The following is a 24603-nucleotide window of genomic DNA, read 5'->3' on the forward strand; positions in this document are numbered from 1 at the left end:
GAGAAGAGAAGGCTCCAGGGAGACCTTAGAGCCCCTTCCAGTCCCTGCAGGGGCTCCAGGAAAGCTGGAGAGGGACTGTTTACCAGGGCATGGAGTGACAGGACAAGGGGGAATGGGTTTAAGCTAAAAGAGAGTAGATTTAGATTAGATGTTAGTAAGAAATTCTTCCCTGTGAGGGTGGTGAGGCCCTGGCACAGGTTGCCCAGAGAAGCTGTGGCTGCCCCTGGCTCCCTGGCAGTGTTCAAGGCCAGGTTGGATGGGGCTTTGGGCAAGCTGGGCTAGTGGAGGGTGTCCCTGCCTGTGGCAGGGGGGTGGAACTAGATGGGCTTTAAGGTCCCTTCCAACCCAAACCAGTCTGGGATTCTATGATTTCAAAATCTTCTTTAGTATGACATCAATTCACATATTCTCCCAAATCTTCATCTGTCTTGCTGTCTCACTATCAGTCTAATCATTTTGACAGTGCCATTTTTAACACCAGGTAATCTCAGCTGTTAGTGGTAAATTAGATCTATGTGGTACAGCTGGGTAAGGTCCTTTCCCACCTTCCTCCTCTCATGGGACGTAAGGGCTCATCTTCACAACACTTCCAGTCCACCTTCTGCTTCTCAAAAAAGTTGCAGTAAATGTCAACCCCTTTGTTCCCCTTCACAGAACACAGGAGCTATGGCACCTCCCTCTGTGCCCTCACAGTGAGCAGAGCACTCTGATAACCCTCAAGGAAGTGTTGGGGAGTCAAGTAGGTATTTCTGATGGAAGAAACCTGTATCATGAATAATTGAGACCCATCGCAGAAGCTTTTTATAGAACGAATGGAAGCATTCAAATTGCCTCAGTAACGAACACACCAAGTGTTCACAGACAGCTATTGAAGTGAAATAATCATCCACCGTAATTAAGAGAGTATGTGATTGAGTTGTCAGAGATGGTACAACATCTACTTTACCCAAGTTCCCCTCCCCTCTGTCCTGCTCTGTTTTCCACAACACTGCACAGTGTTAAGAGAATGGCTTCAATTAAAACAACTTTCTTGCATTTTTCAGACAAAAGCTGAACTGAAACCACTCGTCTTTGAAAAGTTTCCCAGGGTTCCCTCACACGTGTGCAGGGTATGCGTGCTCTTGTGCAGTGAGAAGTGGAATCAGAGAAGAATCCAGCAACATTTCTGCCTCTGCATCAGGTGTGCACCTCCAGGCCCTGGTGCATGCTTTGCCCTCACCTCCCAACTTTGGTGAGCTATTACAAGGTTTAATTTGATTGCTCTGGAATAGTAAGTCTTCATCCAGGGAGTATCTTTGCACCACCCCTTGCTTATCCTTCATGTTCTGTAGAGCAACTGTGTGTATCCGTTTGGGTTATCTTTTTATTCTAGTGAGAATCTCACGAGCTTAGAGGTTGGGAATGAAATTTCCCAAATCTGCTTCACTTCCTATCCTCACAGACCTTCCATGCAAACACCAGAACCTAATTTGCAGTGATTCACCTTTTTGTGTGTTGATTGATTCCAGTTCTTTGGAGGAAAAAGGGAACTAAAAGGGTGTGACGGTGATGACCTTCCGAAACTTGGCATAAATTCCTGATTGTTGAATCAGTAGGCTTTTAGCCATCAGCTTTTAGGACACCAAGTTGTCTCCCAGGGGTGACACTTTCAAAAGCTCTCAGGAATTCAACAAAAAGTTAATGCACCAGGGGTCAAATTAAACCCATCTTGCACACCACTGAAAACAAACTCTACACTGCAGCCAAGCACAAAACCTGATGTGTAAGGAGGAGCAAATTTCTGCAAATATTTTCAACCCATCTAGGTCAGTTCTACTGACATGTGTGGAAAAAATTATTCACCTGGAGAAGGTGTTCCAGTCAAATAAATCATTAATTGAAAGAGCAGAATAATTCTTCCCACTCCTGCCTCACAAGGAGATTATATTTGGTTCTTCCTTTCTTCGTCTGTTTTGTGTCAAATTGCAGAATATGGCTAAGGGGGATTTTGTTCACTTTGTTTACCAGCTGTGCTGAGTTCAAAACTGCTGCAGTTGAAAAGCTCACCCACAAACTACAAAATTGGGGTTATGTCCTTGAAAGTAAAATTTTCAAGTTTCCACTTTATTTAACCTCTCAATAGCTAAGATATCAAATCTTCTCCATTTACAGGACTAAAGACTTCTCCAAATGTCAGCCAGCAGCACTGAAGACCCAGTTCAGGGATCTAATATTCCAGCTGTCTGTGTTGTGCTTAAAGATGTCATTGCCATGCTAAAGACTCCGGAATCAGAACTTAATTAGCTGTTTTGTTTGCCATGAATGAAGAGGAACAGATGATGGATTGTTTGGGTTTTTTTTCTCTCAAAGTTACAAAAAAAAAAAGGCAGACAGAAAGATCTATTTATGACTACGAATTAAGTAGTGTTAACTCAGGAGACACATGGGAAAAGAGCAGAAAATAGCACCATAACGCTATTTTTACAGTCACAATTTCATTGAAATAAGCACGCTTGGAAAATGCACAGGAAATTACCAAATATCCACACTAACCAGGACTGATTGGAAATATTTGACTCACTAAGGGGGGTTTCCACAAAGACCCCAAATTTGAAAATGTTTTAAAGAATAAGGCCAGCAGACTTCAAACACAGCACCTTTATGCACGGAGCCATCCCTGCACCGTCAGAGAGATGGGGACATCCTGCTGAAGAAGTCCATAGGAAGCCCAACAAGCCATGGCCTTTCCCTCGAATGTGACTTGTGGCACTTCTCACCCCTCTGTGGGAAAGCAGTGGTTCAGCGGCTGGCCTATACACAGAGATATAACATCTTCCTGGAGAAATGAAACACCCCCCCCCCCCATCTTCATCACGTATTTTTTTTGCCGTTTCAAGGAACTGTGTAAAAATGTGTGTGAAATAATAATGAATAGCAGTCTCTACAATGCCCTATGGATTTAGACTCGCAGACGCTCAGGCACGTGAGTAACTTCTTCCCTGGGAGACAAGATAAATACAGAAATTGCTCATGAGCCTAAATATTTGCAATTCTGGGTCTTTTCTTGCCAAGGGCACTGGCATCGCCAGCTCTTATAGTTGCCTGCGCTTGTCTGCTTTTGCTGTCGCCCTGAGGGCTGCATAGCCCGCTGCCTACGTGAGACAAGGCTGTCACAGGTATCTGACGTGCTGCAGCACAGAACTGAATCGAGTAACCCAATGGGTCATTCTTTTTAGCTTCATGTCTCCTGAACAGGAGGATTATTTCATCTCTCTCCTGCTGCCTCCAGGAAGGGACTGACACAGTTGGACTGGAAGACAGGCAGCAGCTTCCCAACTCGAAGCATCCTGGCTCCAGCATGGAGGCCTTTCAGCGTTAGTATTTCTCCTCCCTGCTTGGCTCTCGCACCAAGATATAATTTAGCTCATTGTGCTGTAACATCTGCCTTTGTCTGCCGTCAGCACCAGCATCCTTAATTCAGCAGGAGTGAGTTGGGAAGGCATCGCAGAAAGCAGGGACAAGGCAGGGCTGGATGGAGACCCATGGGCTTGGCCCCCGTGGGATTTGCACAGAGCTTTCTCAGTCTATCAGGGGGCTTGGGGAAGTGGGTCAGCCGAGTTCCGGACAAAATCCCATCCCTACAAGCATGGCAATTCAGTTCTCTGGCAGGCAGGACCTCTTGCCCTCATCTGCTGAGCTGCTGCTCTTTGGGCTGGCTGAGAAGGGAAGGGAAGGGAAGGGAAGGGAAGGGACGGGAAGGGAAGGGAAGGGAAGGGAAGGGAAGGGAAGGGAAGGGAAGGGAAGGGAAGGGAAGGGAAGGGAAGGGAAGGGGAAGGGAAGGGGAAGGGGAAGGGGAAGGGGAAGGGGAAGGGGAAGGGGAAGGGGAAGGGGAAGGGGAGAGGAGAGGAGAGGAGAGGAGAGGAGAGGAGAGGAGAGGAGAGGAGAGGAGAGGAGAGGAGAGGAGAGGAGAAGAGAAGAGGAGAAGAGAAGAGAAGAGAAGAGAAGAGAAGAGAAGAGAAGAGAAGAGAAGAGAAGAGAAGAGAAGAGAAGAGAAGAGAAGAGAAGAGAAGAGAAGAGAAGAGGAGAGGAGGAGCCGGCACCTGACAGCTCCATAGAGAAAAGCAGGGAAAAGGCAGGTGACTCAGCTCCTGACCAGAAGCCGTCTGTACTTGTGGGACTTCCACCAAAGCACAGGCTGAAGTCCTGCCACATCCGGGGAATCGGAGGCACAGTGGGAATGCAGCGGAGAGATACCGAACTGATAGCCAAACATACTCTGCATCGACAAGATTCAAGCAGATTATCAGCTTTAACAATTCTACTTCCTAACCTGAGACCCCAGTTAAAGCAAAATAATGAGATTTCTTCAATTCACAAAAAACTCATGATGCCTATCAAGAAAGGCAAATGCCTCATACCGGAGCAGGAGAGCCAGGAAAGCCAGTGGAGTCATGCTGCTAAACAGGCAGCTCAGTCATCTCAAATACTGTGTTGAAGAAGCACCCACAGGCAGAAAGACTGGATTTGAAAGGGACTCTCCACTTTCTTTTTCCCGTGCATAATGGAATCAAGATGGTTTTATTATAATTATTATTATTATTTTTCAAACAGGATGCAAATGGTAATAGAGCTCCTCCACAGTTGCCTGCAAAAATAATATATATGTATTTAAGTGCCAGAACAAGCTATTCTTGAATATAAACTGATGCTTGGTGAGACTTTGCAGCTTATCCCAAGGGAAAATACGTCTAAACTAATTGCATTTCTCCCATTCAGCATCATTACATCTTAATAGTATTTTGCATTTAAATCCATTCAAGGTAGTACCTAGGTCACCAGATCCCATTTTGACCTTGAAGTGGCAGAATGTGTCAATCCTGGCTCAGCAGGGTGCTTTCAGAGGGCTGTCTGCTGCTTATTACAAATACACTACGTATCACATTATGGCCCCTGGCATGAATAATGTGGAGCTACCAAAAATACAGTTGCCATGGTAACAGCTTCACGATGATCACAAGGCTGGATGGAAAAGACTGGCCTGGGAAGAGGTCAGCTCCACGTAGACAGTGTTTTGGAGGGGAATGGAGCATGAAGTATTGGCCAACTATGGCACAAACTGCAGTGTATGACTGAACCCCATGGCTAAGGGCAGCTCTCTCCAATCGTTCTTGATGCAGAGCAAGCAACTGTGGCTATGCAGCACTTCGGAGGTGCAAGTCAGTGCTTTAAGACACACCAGTTCCGACCCCTCCAGAAACACCTCTGGTTTCCTCCGTGGGACTCCTGCTCTTGGGGACACTTGTATTGGCAGGGCTTATCATCAGCACCAAGGATTCCAGCTAAGTCTCCTCATGTCTCAGCATTTACAAAAGCAAAACCCAAGTTCAACACCCAGTTGGTGTGTCTCCCATTTTCGTATTGCCCTCTCAGCCTAGAAGAGATGATGGAACATTGCACCATTGGCCCATCTTTAGGCCTTTTTCCAAGGACCAGCATCTTCCAGGCATCCAGGTGGGATTGCTTGAAGTTCCCCCCCGGTCCACTGTGGGATTCCTTCTGCAGTTAACTAATCCTTTGTGATTCCACCACAGAGGTCTTCTTCAAGGATATTTATTACCTCAAATGATTTCATAGAATTCTCAGGAAAGGGAATTTTTCAGCCTGAAGGTTGTTCATCAACAGTTTACATTGACTGCATGCTATTTGTGACATGCCTGAATCACTGGGCATTGTTTCTGGTCTTCAGCCCGAGTAGCTGAAACAATTATGCTCCTCCTGACAGGAATTAAAATAAACATACAAGTACTGTGTGACAGAATTCTGAAGCCACTTGAATTTGTGCCTGGGTTTCTGAATTCCCCGTGCATTTTTGTATTTCCAAGATAATTTCCTATCACCAGTTGTAGCAAATCACATTTCATAAGGCATTCCTGGATAATTTGAAGAGTATTTGCTGGTTAGCTGTTTCTTTTAGGGTTAAAGCCCTACATTGCCTCTGTTCCCATCAATCCATAATCACTCCAGTGCAGAACAGCAACAGGAACTGAGCAATAAAAACTGCTTCAGAGAGTAGTCTGTCTAAAGATGAGACTTCATCGGTTTGTTTTAGGAAAAGGGGGACTGGCCAGAAGAGCTCTGTGGCACTGCCTTTACAGGGTAAAAATCCCATCTCGTTTTGGCAACAACCTCTTTTTCCTTAAGCTGTTTGGATGTAGTTTCTCCAGCTTTTTCCAGCTTCCCAGCTATTACTAGTTTCCTTTTGCGTACAATGGTGATCAAGAGACGGTATTCCCATCTGCAATCTGTTAGAGGATTAGAAAGCTCCTGAAGTATGTACTGTTGAACTATCTCCTCAAAGGACCGCTGCCATAAAGGACAGGGGTCTGCTGAGCTCTATGGTGCTTGTTTCCCATGTAGAATCGATCCCCTTTTCTGGGGATCTTTTCTGCAATCGCACTATAATTAGCTAGGCTTCTGGTTTATTTTACGGAAAGTCAGAGGCTGATCCGAGTGAAAGACACAGAAGACTGGGATAATGAGAAGTTTAGGCTGGGATTTTCAAAAGAGCCTAAGGTTACATCCCTGCTGCAGTCGCAGAGCAGTAGCTGTGCAGTACAGAAATATTTGACCTAGTCAGAAATGTTTCATGCCTGTTGGAAGCTTAAATTAGTCCAGACTCAGCTCTATGCTTGCAAAAATAAACCATTATCAGTAATGAATTTAAGATGTACTCATGCATTTGGCTGTGTGTAGAGTGGGTAGAGATGTAGCTAGATGGAACATTGCTATTTCCATGCCTTCAGGTCTAGCGTGTCCTTAAGGGAGCCATGGACCTACAGACTACTGTAAAGCACCTGGTTAACCCATTCCAGCATCCAAATAGCTTAGCTACCTTTGACATCCCCAATCTGCAAGCAATCATAGCGAAACAGCTAGAAGAATAGCTTTGGCATTAAAACACTGGGCTTGCTGGGTTGGGTGCCTTCCACTCAGTTTTTAATCTCTCTGTGTACTTGTCCTCCTTTATTAGACAAAGATAGCGTCGACTCTGTTTTTACAGGTTTATTGCAGTGATTAGTTCTTATGGAGGTAGAGCATCGCTAGGATTATCTGTCTGGACACTGTATAAACACATCATTCTAAACTCAAGTATTGCGGGTTCACTACAGAAACTGAATAGTGAGATGTAAGGGAAGAGGTTTTTTTAGAATGGCACTTCTGGCACCTATGAACTGAAGAAATGCCGGTTTGCAGTGGGTGAGACGAGGTGGGGCATGCATACATAGAGGAAGAGATACCGGCACTTCAAATGTGCTGTTTGCACACAGGCAGCAGGAGAGACAGCTGCTGTGCTGGGAATTTTTTTTTTTTTTTTGTGTGTGTTCTCATATAACAGCTTTTATGTGTCCATTTCAACTATTATACCGATGCCACAATTCTAGGTGGTGTTTAGTGGAGCTGACTTGAACAACCTTCCTTGGAATTCAGCCACCTCGCTCATGTTCCCGATGCTCCCCCGAAAAGCTTCCCTTCACACACCCCCGCTCACGTCTCTGGGTAGGTGTCCTGTCCTTGCGTAAGCGCAAAGACTGCTTGAAGATTCAGCATCAGCTCCAAAGTAATCTGGAACTCTGCTTCTTTGGGCCATATGTTAAAAAATGAAGTTCGACACTCAGGGAACCTCATTAGTGACAAAGGTGGTAACAAATGCGAGATGATATATATACACTCAATACTGAAAATATTTAGGATGACATCAGGCCTTGCCTGTCAGCGTCAAAGAAATTGTTAACTGGATCGGAAAGGAAATTCCTGTTGTGATATGTAGTGTTTTCAAGTGAAAAGGAGTCCACTACCTACACATACAGTACTTAAAAGCGACACCTTTTTCTGAACAGATGAATCCCCTTCCTGGTACCTCAGTCCCTGTGACCGTGTCGTGGCCACCAGCTCACCCCCACTTTGCAGGTCTGTGCTATGTTGTCTCAGCGGTGTCACCCACCCAGACAAGAACCCCACAGCCATGCCAGTAAAGGATGTCCTAACACGAGCTGCCACGCAGCGTCTGTGTGCGCTTAGCCAAGTAAAGTAGTATCGGCTCTTTGCACCGCGTTCAGGTAAGCCTATTTTCCTTGAAACAACTCTACCATCGCTCTCATATGGCTGTGAGTTATGAGCCCATGGAAGTCCAGATACATCACCCCAAGCATTACTCCCAGCACGGCTGGGTAGGACAGTTCATCACTGGAAGTTCAACATTCTGGAGCAAACATCCCTCGGCTTTTAGTGGTTGTCATTCTTTCATTACTCACTGCAAATGGGAGAACAACAAATGAAGGGCTCTCTTCCCTTCTTGCAGCGTTTCAGTAGACGGGCATAGATAGCCGAGGCAATACACTGCAGCATACATTGCTTAACTTAGAGGTCTCCGTGCTGTAGCTCCTTATAACTTATTCATGACTCATTACTCTTTCTGTGTTGAAAATTGAGAGAAGGCCATTAAGTAACTGGAATGCATATTTATTCAAGACTAAACAGATGTTGTGGAAACGAGGCTGCAGATAACAAATCAACAAGAGACGCCAGATTTTTAAAGGCAAAAACAGCAAATAGCACAGCGAGAGACTTCAACGCCAACCGAGGAGGTCCTAAGTACGTAAGAAGACTCTCCCAGCCTCCTCTCACCAGTGCGGCAAAGGCGACTGGGTCAGATGGATTTCCAGCATCACCCTCTGCATTAGGAGCCAAACCCACTGCAATGGGCCTGGCATTACACGTTTGCTTCTGTGCCACAAGCAGGGCAGCCAGAGGGCTGATCCTGCACGACCGAGAACTAGTGCCACTCAGCAGAAGCTATGACAGATAATTTATGCCCAGCTGAGGACCCAGCTCTTCATGTTTTGTTAAATTCAGATCTTTCCATCCACCATTTCTGATGAATATTACGAGACTTTCTATTTTTTTTCATTTCTCAAATGTCAAGTAGATCTTTTACAACAGCTCTTAAGAAGATAAAGGGGATTAAAGGATCATTTTATCCTATTTAAAGTTAGCTCTGAGACGATAGGAGTAAACAGGCACATTTTAAAGGATGTTAATCTTGCGTCTTTCTTATCCCCTCTTCTCCTTTTCTTTTTCTTCTTCGCTAGCAAAATTTCACTTTACTGGATATATTCACTTTTGTGGGTGAAAAGATTGCAAGAAGGCAAATTCTGCTACCCTTTCCCCTCGCTTCAAAAAAGCAAACACAAAATATCACTCTTGATTGCAATATTAAACATAAGTTTAAATTGGGCCGTCAATCATTGGCTTAGATTCTATGGTAAAAAGATGGAGGGAATCAGAGGGAAACAAAAAGTTCTCTGGCAAATGGAGGAAGCCTGTCCCTGCCACTGGCACCCACAAAGCAAAGCAACTGCTTATTAGCAGTAGAATAATGGAAATAACGTTGTTTAAAGAAAACCCAGTACCAGAAATACAAGCTTTGGACTATCTGTGGAGATTTCAAAATAAGCTGTCAGGAGACTGAGAGACAGAGACAGACTGGTTAGCCTCCAGTGAGGGACGGTGAGCTCACACTTAATACTTACAAACTAAACCCCCACCACTCCCGTTTTCAACCTGAGCTGAACTACTCTTAGTAGAAGGTACCAGATGAGCATCTCATTGCCCTCGTTTCGCCATAGAGCAGGGCTGGGAGAGGAAACCACGAGTCAGACAGGTCATACTCGGCCCTCAACATGACTTTAGGGCAGGACCAGAAAGGCACCCGTGACCCCGTCTGAGTTACTGCCCTCCCTGCCAGAGGTGACGGCGGGGTTACCTGCTGGTTACTGTCTCCTACCTGGAAAACACACACAGTGAACGAGCGTGTGTCTCTCTGGGTCGTATCCTGTTTGCTCTGCACCACAACAATCCTAGAGCAGTCTCAGGGGTGAATGTGGCAGCAGAGGGTGGTGACAGAGCGGCCGCACTCCTCTGAGCAAGCTTCAGAGATGAGGAGCTGCCCCGGGCTGAGATCAGCGGGGAGCAGCACAGGACACAGATACAGGGTGCTCATCTGCCTGGCTTTGATCCCGTGCAGTTCACAAAGATATGCCTGAGTTTAACAGAGGAACCAGCACCTTTCATACCAAATCTTGTCAACTTTGCTAGATTCAGGATCAGGGTCCTCAGATGCTCCTGAGGCAGCCAAAGGAACAGCCTGCCCGCAAGCTCAGCCTGCACCAGACCAGCAAGAGCTTCTGGCTGACAGGAAGACCACCACCACGCCCAGATCAAACCACCGGTTTGTTCGTTCTTCTTCCGGACTGTATCTGATCTAGCAGGTAACTGCTGATTTGCAGAAGACCTCAAGCATCATCTAGGGCAAACAAAGTTTCCGTTTTCTGGCCATATTACAGACCCCCAATGACTCCAGGACATACCAGGAACCTGACAGCTAAAGATCTGTGTAAGACTCATGCAAATGTCAAAAGTATGCAAGACGTTTCTCGAGTGCCTTTCCAAGCAATAGCTTGCCATGTCTTCTAGAACAGGAGCCCTTGGTTTGCTGTACATCTGGACCACCCTGTGTAATCCTGGCCAGCACCAGTGGAGATGCTGGCGATGCTTATCACTCATGAGGAGGGTGCTGGGCAGGGAGAAACAGAGAGATGACAGCAAATGAGTCTTGTTTGGGTCTCAGCAGCCTCTGGATAATCAGGTCTATTACTCTTCTTGATAAGAATAATGTTTGCAGTGCAGAGGAACTTCTCCTGCACTGAATTATGTGCTTCAATTGCTGCTCCTGTGAACACCACCCTGAGATTTGATGAGCAAGTGGCATTCACTCCTTCTCAAACACCATCTCCAGGAACCCAAACCCAGTGTGAGTTGTATCACACAGATGCAGTTTGCAGAAGGAAGTGTCATTACAAAGCAGAAGGAGGGAGACGACTTCCAGAGTGTTGTCAATAGCTCTGCTGTGAAGCTGCCTAGAACATAACTTTACCTAACCAAGCATCTGTTGGCTGGAGGCAGAGTCAGACCCACTAATGACACAACTGTTCCTTCCTGCTCTGGCACAGACGAAAATACCTTCCGGTCCTGCATGAGGGCTGGGGGAGTCAACAAGTCCCAAGCCAACCTCTCTGTGTGAGGCTGCTCTGCTGCTTTGTAAGATCCCTTCTTACACCTCTGCAGTAACAGGAGGCACTTCACTGGTATAGGACATACAAGCTTCTCTTCTCTTCTGAGTGAGACCTCACGGGTGGGTCCCAGGCACCACCACCTGCAATCCCTCCTCCCACTGCCTCTCACTCCATGGACGTGGATGCTGCAGGTCCCCACCTCCTTGCCCACAGTGCGTCTGACACACAGGATCACAGAGGTAGAAGATGGGGCCAAACCCGTCAGGGAAAGTGCAGCAGGAGTTACGTTACGACGTGTTTCATTTGGGGGCATTCAGTGAGGGTGGATCTGAATGCAGCATGGTCAGCACTAGCTGATGTTGTAGGAGCTCTTGACTGGAACCAGGTACTGCTGTTCCCAAACCAAGACAGCGCGGCTTGAGTAGATGTGGTTGTTCTGTCTCCCAAAGAGTTTAAGATTTGTTCGTTCTTTGTTTATTTCCCTTAATCTAAAATAAAAGTCATTGAGACTGAAAGTGCATGTTTTACTCTTTGTCTGAGAAACATAACAAAGAAAAACAATTGCAAAGGAAGGCAGTACATTTCACTTCCAAGCTTTCAAGGGATTATTACCAATGACAGGAGAGAAAAAAAATAACAGCTTTTGAAACTTAGGGAAAAATACTTTGACAGCATCCCCATTAAACAGCTTCCCTCGTCTTTAAGCTGCAGTAATTATGTTCACTTAATACCAGACAGTAAAATATTTACAAACAAACAGGGAATTAAATGAAGTTTCCAGCCATGGTATAGCTATTCCTCCAGCCCTGCCTCCGCTGGAGCCTCTTGTAAGGGGGATGAGGTGCTGGAGGTTGGCTGTGATACCCTGCCCTTGGGGTCCTTGCACTAAAGGCAAGAACCTACTACCACTGTCTTCTCAGGAGCAGTTATTCCTATGATGGACGTGCCACGGAAAAACATCATCTGGGGGTCAGGCAGAGAGGTACGTGGTGAGCCTGGCACCCCTCAACAACAGCCAGGCCTTCGTCCTCATGCAGTGTGAGACATCCCTGCCCAGCATCTCCCTCCCAGGCACTGCTGAGCTCCGTCTCTTCTCCTCTGCACCAGTGCCTCGGGGCTCCAGGTGCTTCGTCCTCGAGCTTTAAGGCAGTCAGGCTGAGTCTCTCATTAGGAACGCCTCCTCTCTGCCAGGGCTGGGGAAAGCAGAGTCTCTCTCCACAAAGAATCTTTCTAGTTATCTTCTTCCCCACTTTGCTCCATTCCTTTCTATACTTGCTCTATCGCTCCTGTCAATCTCTCAGGCAGTGAAGGAACACTTCACGGCAAGCTCCACTAGACTGAAGCCCCATCAGTCCCCACGTAGCTCACATCACACAAATCCACGAAAATCCAATGCTCAGAGACCCCATTCTCCTCTGTCAGAGGAAGATTAATCAAATCCACCTTTAGTAATTGGTTCATTCAAAAATAAATGCCTAGATTGCTACCAGATGCGGGGCCATTAATACTGATCATCCTCTGGATGAAAAAGACCCTCAATTAATATGAAAATATCCTTTTTTTTTTTCAACGGAGGAGTACAAACTTTGATATCCATAAAAATTACACAGGACGTTCTGGAGAAATGATTGTCAAAGAAAACAGTAACCTGGCTTATCAGGGACTGTCACAAGCCAAGCTCCAACACAGCCTTTCTCGGAGAAAAGCTGCAGAGATGGAAAGCGAATGAGTACACAGTAGCACATCGATCCCACAGCCTGGAGCCTGGCAGATAAAGACTTTAGGAGAAGGTTCCAAAAAAATAATTTGGACATACATTATCTCAGACAATACAGCAGTGCACACAGCCATGGCTTTTCACTAGACCCCAGTCGGTGGTTTCAGAGAGGGGTTCACGGCCCGAGCGGCACCACTGCAAACCACAGATATCTGGCTAGGGAAGAAATAAAACAATGTACAGGATGGAGAAGAATCAGCCTGTAGCTACAGCATGTTCGCTCCGAGTGTGTGACACAATCAAACTGTCTCTCCCCCTTTTCTTCTGCACCGTGTTGTTTATCAATGCCGTATACATACCAGCTCTCATCTGGCTCCTCTGCCAAAAGAAACAAGTTGTTTTTTTCAGAGAATAAACCTGGACATAGACCAGAGTCATGTCAGTGCCCACGTGCGATGCACGACATGCACGCGAGCTGGACTGGATGGCTCAGGCTGGGCCCGCGGGCCCTCTCGGCGCTGAGCGAGGCAGCAGCGCTGCAGGCCTGGGCACTGGTCCCTGCCCTGGGGACGGCGTCCAAGTCACTAGACGCTGCTCCTCAGTGGGGTTTGGTGCCTGCCTGCTACAGCTCAGCTCTGAGGACACAGATCCCTTTTTCCTGGCAATCACAGTACTTCCCCCACATAGATGGCCAAAGACTTTTCAGAAAAAAATGGGCCCCAAAGAGGTTTTATTGCCTCTCTGTGACAAGGGGGTGCTGGCAGCTACCCCTGCTGCACAGAGGGATAGGTATAGAAGGGACAAAGCAGTGAAGGAAGGATTGAAGAAAGGGTACTGGAGAGATGAGCGAGATTTTCCTGTTCCTGCGGCTGCCAGCTGCCTTCTCCCTCTCTGGCGGTAACCAGCTACGGGGGCACCAAGGCCGGGGAGCCCTGCAGCCCCCCAGCAGCCTGCTGCTCTGACAACAGCCCCTCCGCCCGTGCTCCTGTGCTGAAGGTGGCCTGGCCCTCACAAGTCCATCGTGAAGACACAGGTAAGATAGATTATGAGGAACTGAAACACACAGGCACGAAGGGCCGTGGAAGTACCACCGTGAGGAGGAGGGTGCGTTCAAACCGGCCTTACAGCCATGTCTCAGACTGGCCGGGAGAAAAGCATCACTGCGCTGTGTGCTGTCAGCTGTGGACTAAGGCGAGCCCCTGTCCCAGAGACAACTAAAATAGAAAAGGCTGAAAAATGAGGCCCAGAGCCATTACTGGAGCATGTACCTGTTGCCATGGGGTTGTTCCAGTCCAGCCCTAATCACAACAGCTCTGCAGACTGTGTCTCAGCCATGTTCCAGAGACGTAAGCAAATGCTCAAGTGCTCTGATGAACCGGAGCTTAAACTGTACAAAGCTAAATTGAATAAAGACCATTTTAACTCTGAATGAGCATGTCCACATAGGCGGCTAATATGGTTTAACTGACCCACTTGTGAAGTTAATTTGGATTAATTTTCCTGAAAACTCTCAAATAGGAGAGTCCTGCATCACCAGCGGCCCGGAGAGTATTAGGAAAATGACCTCTCCATTAACCTGCTGTCACTAGTTTCCTTCCCAGCAGTTGTACACTACTTCTTTTTTAGCAGTTTACCATTATGTTGGACAATACAACACCACAAGCGTTAAATTGCTCTGCCACTTGCCAGAGAACTTGAGCCATGTAGATGGATTTTGAATCACCACATTGGGCTAAAGAGGTCTTCTGCAACAAGTACCTTACCCATAATTGGAAATTTCTTTAATACCTTATTGATTATTTCTTTATTACCCTTTGACGAAGTTTAACACAGTAAACAGAATCGATCCCAGAGGCCAAGGGCTGGGGCTGGCCGCTTTGCGCCTGCCGAGAGTAGGCTGGATTCTCAAATTGAATTATAGTTATTGTTCTGCTTGTAGCATTTTTTATGTCTCATCATGACAGATGGCTCTCTAAATGATAGCAGATTTGTATTTCATTAGGACACTTAGTCAAAAGATCAATACCGCTTCCACGCACCTTTCTGAGAATACATATATAGACCATACTGGCTGCTAGGGGCTTAATGCGATTTAGATAGCATTAGCTACAAATCAGACATATGTTTTATTTGTAATAATGTCTCATTGATTTCAAAAAAGCCATCCTGGAAACCCAAGCGCTCTTATTGTCACACTTCATCTTTTCTCTGCATGGTGGAGAATGGCATTTTTTGGGTGCTGTAAAGGAACGTGGGCAGAACAGGGAGGCAACATCCGTGCTGCACAGAGCCTGGGCATGGCTCTGTCTCCAATCTCCATTGCCCTCTTGTGGTCCTTGAGCAATATCTCATCTGAACAGAAATCTCTGCAGATCCTACAAATTCTTTCTAAATTAGAACCTAACACACTAAAGGAGGCTGCTTCTGTCTTAGAAGAAAGGCAAAATATTTCAAAAAGGCTTTGCTTTGTTTAACACTTTCCCACTCCCTCTCATTGTTCTGTCCTTCCACCCCCCCATCTTCATCAGCATCATTGATTCAATCCAGGAGTTACTTTAAGAGTTACAGGCTGTATTGATTGATTTTGGTTGTAATGAGTCTTTTCAATGTAAGCAGCGGTGCATAAAAAATTGGTTTTAAACCTCCCCCTTATGGTGCATTGATTTAGTGTGATTACAAGTGGATATAAGGTTTTAGCTATCCGTTGCTTGGTGCACAGATATCACCACTGAAAACATTTGAAATGAGGTTTCCAAAAATGCTGATAGCACTTCAAGGTATAATGAGCAAAGAGTCCATGCCATCCTTCAGGTTAAATGAGCTGGCGGTCAGAGGAAGACTCCTTCATCTCTGGGGAGGAAGGACAGGAATACCAAGGAGTTCCTGCCCCCCTGTCCAGGAGAAATGCTCTCCAGGATGTGAAGAACACATTTCTCTTGAGGAGGAATGTGTATCAAGTCCATCCTGTTGCTGTCTTGGCTGCCATTCAAGACACCTTCAGACCAAGGAAAGGAGGTCATCTCACCAGCTGCCAGTAGAGTCACCAGGACTGAGGGTACAGCCCTTGCATGGATGTGGCAGACAGGCTCACCACCTTCTGCAGCCCAACTCTGAGCAGATTTGAAGCCAACCCTTCCTTAGCCCCAGCAAATCCTTCAGTCATCTGGAGACACTGAGAAGTCTGTCTCGGAGACTTTCACTACGTGCAATGACTTACATGTGTAGAATCATTCCAATAGGAAACAGGGACTGGAACCCAGGTGTCCCACAGGCACGGGGCTACCGACAAGTGAGCAGCCAGATTGGGATGGCTGACCCTCACACTGTGCTATCAAGATGACAGGCTGAAGGAGAAAACAAGCCGACAATTGCTGGATGTGAGGCTGCAGGGGATGTCCTGAGGGGGTTAATGCAATGACTTTCGACCACAGGCTTCACCCAAAACATCCTGACAGTTCTTCCTACAGTATTCTGTCCAGCTCCCAATTCTGCCCCCTGAAAACTCTCTATGCTCTCCCCAGGATCTACCACAGATGTCAGCTCGGAGGAAGTCTCACTTACAATACCCGTGTGTCAAATCTGGCACTGACACCTGAATAGCCACCAACAGCCCACAGCATTGACGGAGTCTCCCACGGGCTCTCACACCTGCCAGCAGCAGAAGCACTTCCTTAGCATGACTTTGGTTTCCACACCCACACCTGACGCAGGTGGTTCCACAGAGCCCTCCTGTAGCACAGACATGCTGCGTCGGAGCCGTCCCACACGGGGGGTGATGGCCATGTGTGCTTCCCCATGCACCTACATCACCCAGCACCACCTGCACCTTAACCCTCCGCCCACGTCACATCACTGACTTCGCTGTTGTCACTTCTGATTTACATCTGGAGCACTGAGATCAGACCTAGGCCTTCCCTTCTCAGTGCACGTGCAGCTTCAGGAGCCTTTGACACTTTCTTTGAGAGAGAGAGAAGGAAAAAAAATCTGAGTCTTATAAAACACATTTTATGTTGAGCAGTGCTTACAGCTTCATGAATTGCAAAACCATTTTAAAATCTGGGTATTACAGGAAAATCCGTTCTGGTTCACTGCCCCTGTCACTAAAACTCATAGCATGCACCTTGCCAAACCAATTAAAGCCCACCATTAAGACCGGGATCCTGAATCATAATTTCTGGGCCAGTCCCCACTCCTCTAAACAAATATTTCGTCTTCCAATACAATTTAAGGAGCATGGAGGGAGAGTCAGAAGTAGGGGGAGCATGTTTATCAGAGAAAAGCCAGAAGAAACCCAAGAAGCATATTCTTTATAATACAATATCTCTTCAGTTTCATTTCCTCTCTTTTGTGTATGGAGAGGCAGGAATACCAGCATCAAAAGCCTTGAGGCCAGAGAACTTTTGACCCATCCCTGACTTGTCATCATAAAGTCTCCTGGCCCCAAAGTCCCCATTATAGTTTGGACTTTGAAGAGCAATAAAGAATGTCAGGCTGACAAATATATGTTATCAGAAGAGATTTCTTCTTCAGTTTACAAGATGATTCCACAGTTTTATTGCACCTCTCTGGAGGTCCCAGGCTATGCGCTGTTATTTTTCTGCTCCCACTCTGAAAGATGAACAAACAGATCATATTAGGTTTGTGCCCAGAGTAGCTGTCACTCCAGGATTAAAATTTTTAATGGATAAATCTTAAAAGGTCAATGACTGACGAAATCAAAGCAGATAGCTAAGAAGGAAGGAAAATATAGATGACAACATTGACTTAGGTTAATAGGAATACATAGTTCTTGGCCATCAAACTCCAAATTCTGCCATAAACCGACTTCAAGGTGTGGAGCTGTGCAATGATTGCTCCCAACACCATCCTGTGCAGTGACAAATGAACATCTCCACCAGCAAAAGGACATATATATTTGCTATAATCACTCCACAAATTTCAGATGGTTCTTGAAATCTGGAATGTTGCAGAAAAATCCTCACTATACCTCATGGTGAGAATTATCCCATTATTATCACTTACTTGTTTCTCAGTTGTTCTTAATGGCCCCAACCGATAACCAGGACAATCCAATACAAACTAACTTTCAAAGAACTGATGACTAAATAGAAAATTGAAGGCAAGGGTTTGGCTAAGAAAACAGAAGCTCTTCACTTATACAGTACGCCCTGGATTTCCCTTTCTTAGGACCCTAACCCTGGGCTGACAGAAATGATGTGAACACTCCACTGACTGTCCATCCTACCTCCACCACTACAGGGAGGTAACGGGGAGACCCAGTGAGAGGCGGCTACGTCCAGTGGTTAGAGCCCTGTGAACGCATAAGGAGAGACCCTCGCCACACAGAAAGTAATAGAAAAATTCTCATTCCTGTCACTGGGACTAAGATTCCTTTCATAGTCTTCCTCCTCTCCTTCTACTTCCATAAAACGGGCATTTGAATAGGGATGCATTAATGTGTGATGAGAAGTCAGATTTAAGCTCTGTCCTGCTGAGTGGCCCCGTTACCTAAAACAGGGCTGCCCTGAAGTAATTCTGCTCTACTCAAATGTATGGGAAAGTGGCCTTAAAATGTATATAAAATGGCTGGAAAATGCTCACTACTTGTCCTTATTAGGGTGCTTTCAGCTGTCAACATAACAGGAGCTGTCTTTACAGACTGCAAATGGCTTTGACTCACCAGAACGAGGGGTGCCCAGGCTGGTGCCCTGACCCGAAGGCATCCACCCACGCCTGATTGAAAAAACAGTGCCAGCTGGACAGCGGGCAATGGCTGTCTATGTCGTTATCAAGCAAATCATTAGCTTTGACCAGCTAGGGATCTGGATCATAAGTCTTTTCTTCTTCCCATGCTTCTTCTGTGGTGTCGCTATGCCCAGTTAAACAGCTGCCACGCTCTATTACAGATGTATTTAAGTGGCAGGTGAATGTGTCTTTGTACAGACAGGCCAGCAGAGACAAAGACAGAGCATGCACCGTCCCTTCGACATTCTCTACTGTCATTTTTCTGAATGCAATTGCAATACAGTCATTACTTTATCAAAAGAACATCTACAGGCTTTGTACTAGACCATCCGTATTTCTGCTTCGACACCTGTGCCTATCTATGTTTGGGAGCGCATTTGTATTTCATATATTATATATACTTTATATATGTTTATATGACAAACTGTGTTTCTAAAGTATATCTTTCTAAAGTATATCTTTAATGTATTCTACTTCATAAGTATGGTATGCCCTATAAAACAGGTCTTGTAGAGATTAAAAACAAGCATTTGAGGGCCAGTCTGATGGATATTCAAGTAGCTAATAGCTTTGCACCTACCACCCAAAGCACCCCATGAAACAAGAGGTTTCAGAAAAATGCATATCGGCAATAACTCGAAGGAAAAGGCAGGATTATGTGTTCTGCTCGCCACACGTGCGCAGAGTCCATCGCTGTGCGGTGGATGTGCTCGGTGAGTGGAGAGGTACAATTAGGTGAGTTAAGTACAATAACAATGAAATGCTGCATACTTTCCATTGCAATAAAAATGATAATGATTCTGCTGAAAAATATCATTACTTCACACTCATTTAATTCTGGAAATCTAAATTCACAAAGGAAACAAGAAGCCCTTTAATCTCCTGGTAGATAAATAGCCCAATTTTATTTCTACTATTATTTTTTATCCTTTTCCAAGACATTTTATAAGACTTCAGAACATGAGAGCACAGTTTAATTAACATTATCACATTAAAAAGCACAGCCAAAATTTTCATGGCGTTTTAATTGAAATATAATACTGTCTCAATTTTTTTTTTTTTGCATCAAGCATAATGATGAAAACCACAGTCTGCTCTGATTGCTGGATCGTATGAGTATATTAGCAAAGAAGGCTTATCAAAAGTAGCCATTTGAATAGCTTAAGATGATCTTTTCTTGCAGAGATGCACCTAGTTGCTTTGTGAGCAGAAAGACATACTTTCTTTCCTTTGTTCCCACCTCCAAAATGATTGCTTTGTCTCCACAGGTGATGCCACTTACATGCAAACATTTTTTGGATGGAGGTTTGTGCACCTGCTTCTCAACCGTGCAGAGGATAATAAGACAGCTTTGTACTCAAATAACATTTTCCATCAGAGGATCTCGGAGCTCTTTGAAAATGCTACATTCTGTCCCTCAGCAGCTTTTCGGCAATAGGATTCAAACCTGGGACCTTTGACTAAAAAAATGCAAGTATTCACCTCTGGTCACAGCTGTAGCAATGTTCTCGGCATCTCATTAAAACTGAGCCAAGACTAGAAGGTCATCGGTACCACACAGAGCGGTGCCAGTCCCCAGCTATTTATCACGCCCATGAACGTGGGTAGGAGGTTGTTTTGCCCACAGAAACGGGCAGGCAACAAAGCGCTGTGGGTCACTCGGCAGGTCAGTGGCAGAGTCGCTGGACCCAAACGTTCCCGTGGCTGTGCCAGCCTAGGAAATAATAGCTGACATTTTCATTTGCAAAGCCTTCTAAGAGAACAGGCAGGTAGCCTAGGAGTTTTGGACATCACTATCTTATCTGGCTTAACAGGAGCTGCATGTCCATCTCCCTTAGGCGGTAAGAATGTGAGCTGTCCCTTTTGATTTTTGTTCAATCCCAACCTGAGACCTCGAGACCTCCCTCATCCAAGGACGGCAAAAGCCCTGTGTCCAGAGCAAACGTGCTGTTGATGAAAGTACAAGCTGTGTGTGTTTCAGCAGGATGAAGATTTCATATTAGTGATAGCTTGCTTTGGGAAATTGTTTTGTCCTCGTTGCTAATGTGACAGGCTACAGGACAGCCCATGCTGCTGAGATGCCCTGAGCCAGCCCTGCACACCAGCCTTGTTGCTTCTCACCTCCACGCATCCAGCGTGCAGCTTTCCTCCCCGACCGGCCATTACCACTGCTGTGTTTAACACAGTCAGAGCTTGGCCTTGCTCCAAAAAGTCTGCTCCATCTGAACAAGGAGCTGCTGGGCTGACGCAGACAGTCCCAGAGGATGTTCTTTCGTTTGCCAGATGTGATGACTGTCATCGTTTCCTCTGGCCTTTGACTCACCATCCCTGCACGACACACCTAGGTGTTCTGTTCCATGAATGCTTTATTTTTTAAAAAAGTTTATTTTCCAGCTGATGACTGGTAACTTTAGTTCATTATTTAATCTTAGGGAAGCAAAGGCCAAACCCGAGTGTTTCACTTGGTCACTAGCTGGCAAAATTCCTACATCTGATTTCACTGAGGCTGTCTACATCATTTTGAAGTTGCAGTAGGAAGCCTGCTGGTTGGAACACTTCTGCTGCAATGTACTGTCATCGAAATATGTTGGGCTGCTGTAGCCACCTTCTCCTACAGAATTACATTGGTTTTGAGGATGGATTTTGATGGGAAATTTTCTGGAGCTTGACATTTCTCACCAAAGAGGGAGAAATGAAAGAGACACACATGGCAGAATGAAAAAAATGTAAAATTGTGTGTCAAGGAAATATTCTGGATTTGTTCTTCACAAGAAAGAAAAGAAAATTTGAAACCTCAAAGGTCTTTGTGAAACAAAAGCTGGGTTAATTTCTTTTTTCTGGACAGGAGTGCTAGAACCTGAACAGCTAGTCTGAGTCACTGAAGGCAGTTTCCAGTCTGACGGTTTAGTCCATTCTTGCCCTAGACTCTGCTTTCTTTTTCCAGCCATCTATAGCAGAAATCATACAGCAAATAAAATTTCCTATACTGGATCAATACATTGGCTTATGTGCATCAACCTCCCCCCCATATATATATATACACACACACATATTACAAGTCCATATTCTTCTGCATATACCTCTTGTGTTTCTGAGTGGTCATACAATTCCTAGGGAACTGAGGACTTTAAAGAAGCAGGTTGGGGGAAGCCTACGCCGCTCTCTAGATTTGTAAGCGGATAAGGTGACCTTAGCTAAACGTCTGGTTGGCAAAAGGATATTAAGTGTTCCCTTCCTTGGTATAGACAAAACATCTTTAATGAATTGCTTGGGAGCATTTTCCACCATACATTAGGAATGATACCCAAATAACTGCGGTTATGAATTTACATTCTTTCTCAAAGCTCTCAAGTTCTTGGCAAACACAACAAAGGACAGATCTGAAGACCAAACTTCAGTTCTCCTTTTTGTTTCCCCCATCCTAAATCAATAGATATATAAAAGTAAGAGATGAAAACAAATCATGATCATGCTGCAGCTTTCAGGGGAAAATACCGTCTACAAGAAAACAAATCAATAAAACTTCGTATTCTTGGACATGGTCTTCTGTTTTGGTCAATAAATGCACCGTGTTATGCAGTATATCACCGGAGCCTGCAGCAGTTTGCCAATGCCTGAGCACATATATTTGGGGTGGGGGATGAAGTGGTAACTCCCGTTGTTAAGTAACTGTGTTTCTCAAATGTAATGTGGTTTGGTTTTGACTCGAGAATTATTTGCCCTGCCAACAGGTGGGGGCAGACAAAGCTGAAGGACAGCACAGTCTTCTGGTGCTTTCTTTGTATAGTTTGCTCCTCTAAAATAGAAAGTGCTTCCTTAGTAAGTGTTTTCTGCATTGTTTCAATTGGGAAGGTTCCTTGATTTTAACAGGCAAAGTGACAAAAAAAAAAAGCAGGTTTGAAGGAAGAAACGTAGGTAGATAGATTAGATTAGATTAGATTAGATTAGATTAGATTAGATTGAATCATCTCTTTAATGTTCAAACAGGGCTGCCTCAGTAGAGAGAACCAAATTTTTGTGAATACCCAGCAAAACCTCACCTCAGAATTTAGATCAAGAACTGAAGAGGCTGCTTTATTCTCTGCAAGGAGGAGGCAAAACCTAATTACACTGGTTAGAATTCAGGCACAATTCAGATTGAATTTTCGCAATGAATAATAATACAGGAGGGGCTGCAGGAACTGGAAGTGGTTTAAAAAGTTGCTGTGCACCTATGTTGGAGATGCAGTGGCGTAGCTTTCAAATTCATATTAAAAGAAGGAACGCTTTGCATCTCACCTCCGTCTTTTTACAAGGTTCACTTGTAGTGCTGTGTACAGGGAAGTGGAACAACTGATGGAGGTTCCAGAGAAGGATGCTGGTCCTCTGTCTCATTAAAGAAAGGACAGCTCAGGTCATTCATTAAACCAAACCCAATATGCTGTAGAGTATGGACGGTGACAGGCAATCAAGTCAGTGTGGTTTAATGAGCAATGGGTTAAATCGATGGGATTTTACTGCGGAGCTGCAATGACTAGAGTATGAACACAGTCACTCACCATGGTCTGGCGGAGAAGTGGTAACTCATCAAGCTACAGTAACTGAATTGGATTTGAGCTACTACTGCTATTGCCAACATGACCGCTGTTTACAGGGACTTGGAGCGCAAGCAAAGAACTACTGAGGAAATGAACAGCCACAAGCTGCCACAGCTCGTAATGGCAAGAAGAAGGTGCTGCAAATGCTGCATCTCTGTTGGATGCCTCTCCTAAAACTGCTGCCCTCATGAAATTTGTCATGACTTCTCCCAGTAAAGATCTTAATTTTGCTGGATGGGCCTCCTCCGAACAGCACAAAGTAACCATCTGTCACAACAAAGCGTCATAAGGCAAATGAATCCTTCTTGGCTGCCACAAACAACACGCAGAGCTTTCCGGTCTATTGATTTTCTTTCTGTCTTTCCAAGTAGAATATTAATACATGTCTCTGAAGGGTAAAGTCAGAGATTATCTCAGAGTTAATAAAGGAAGGTGTCTCACTTCGACACAATATATCCAGCTGCCATTGCAACCTGTATTGTTCCTGAGTGTCGGTTAACCTGAATGATAAGCAATTCCATGGAAGAGGTTGAATGACAGATTATTCCCTCACCCCAAATTTCTCTACCGTTGTTGTGGTGGAGGTTTGCTTTAGGCACCAAAGCTTAGCTGGGCGCCTTACTGTGATACCATGGGGAGGTGAGGAGAGCCCTGCAGCTGCCAGCCCAGCTGGTACCCGTACCACATAACACAACGCCAAGACTGGACATGACCCCCAGCCTGAGCAATGGGGTGTTTCAGGCCCAAGCGGGGTGTCTGTGCAGCACAGCAGACGTGTTAGCACTGCTGAGCGGCTCGCGCGTCCCCGCAGAACCTGCACTACAGCGTTGCCTGGACGTGGCGGTGCTGGTTACAGAATTCTTGGGACAGGTTCAGCGTCCCACTTGCTTCGCGTTCACTCCCTTGTTTACAGCAACACATCCAGGTTTCAGTGCCCCGCCTGGAATCGGGCAGTGACACGCGCTCCCTTTCTCTGCTCTCCCGCAGACTGCAGATTCCCAGGTTGCACCTGGGAAGGGGAACCCTGGCTGTACACACAAACTGGGCGATGAGACGCTGGAGACCAGCCATGCTGAAAGGGACCTGGGGGTCTTGGTCGACAGCGAGTTGAACAGGAGGCAGCAGCGTGCCCAGGCTGCCAGGAAGGCCAACCGTACCCTGGGGCACATCAACACGGCATTGCCAGCTGGCCTGGGGAAGGGATTGTCCCACTCTGCACTGGTGCGGCCTCACCTCGAGTGCTGCGTGCAGGTTTGGGCGCCACAGTACAAAAAGGACATAAAACTATTGGAGAGTGTCCAAAGGAGGGCAACAAAGATGGGGAAGGGTCTAGAGGGGAAGACGTATGAGGAGAGGCTGAAGTCCCTTGGTTTGTTCAGCCTGGAGGAGAGGAGACTGAGGGGAGGCCTCATCGCGGCCTACAGCTCCCTCACGAGGGGGAGCGAGGGGGCAG

The sequence above is a fragment of the Grus americana genome, chromosome 23, assembly GCF_028858705.1.
Source record: "Grus americana isolate bGruAme1 chromosome 23, bGruAme1.mat, whole genome shotgun sequence".
NCBI classification, from domain to species: Eukaryota; Metazoa; Chordata; class Aves; order Gruiformes; family Gruidae; genus Grus; species Grus americana.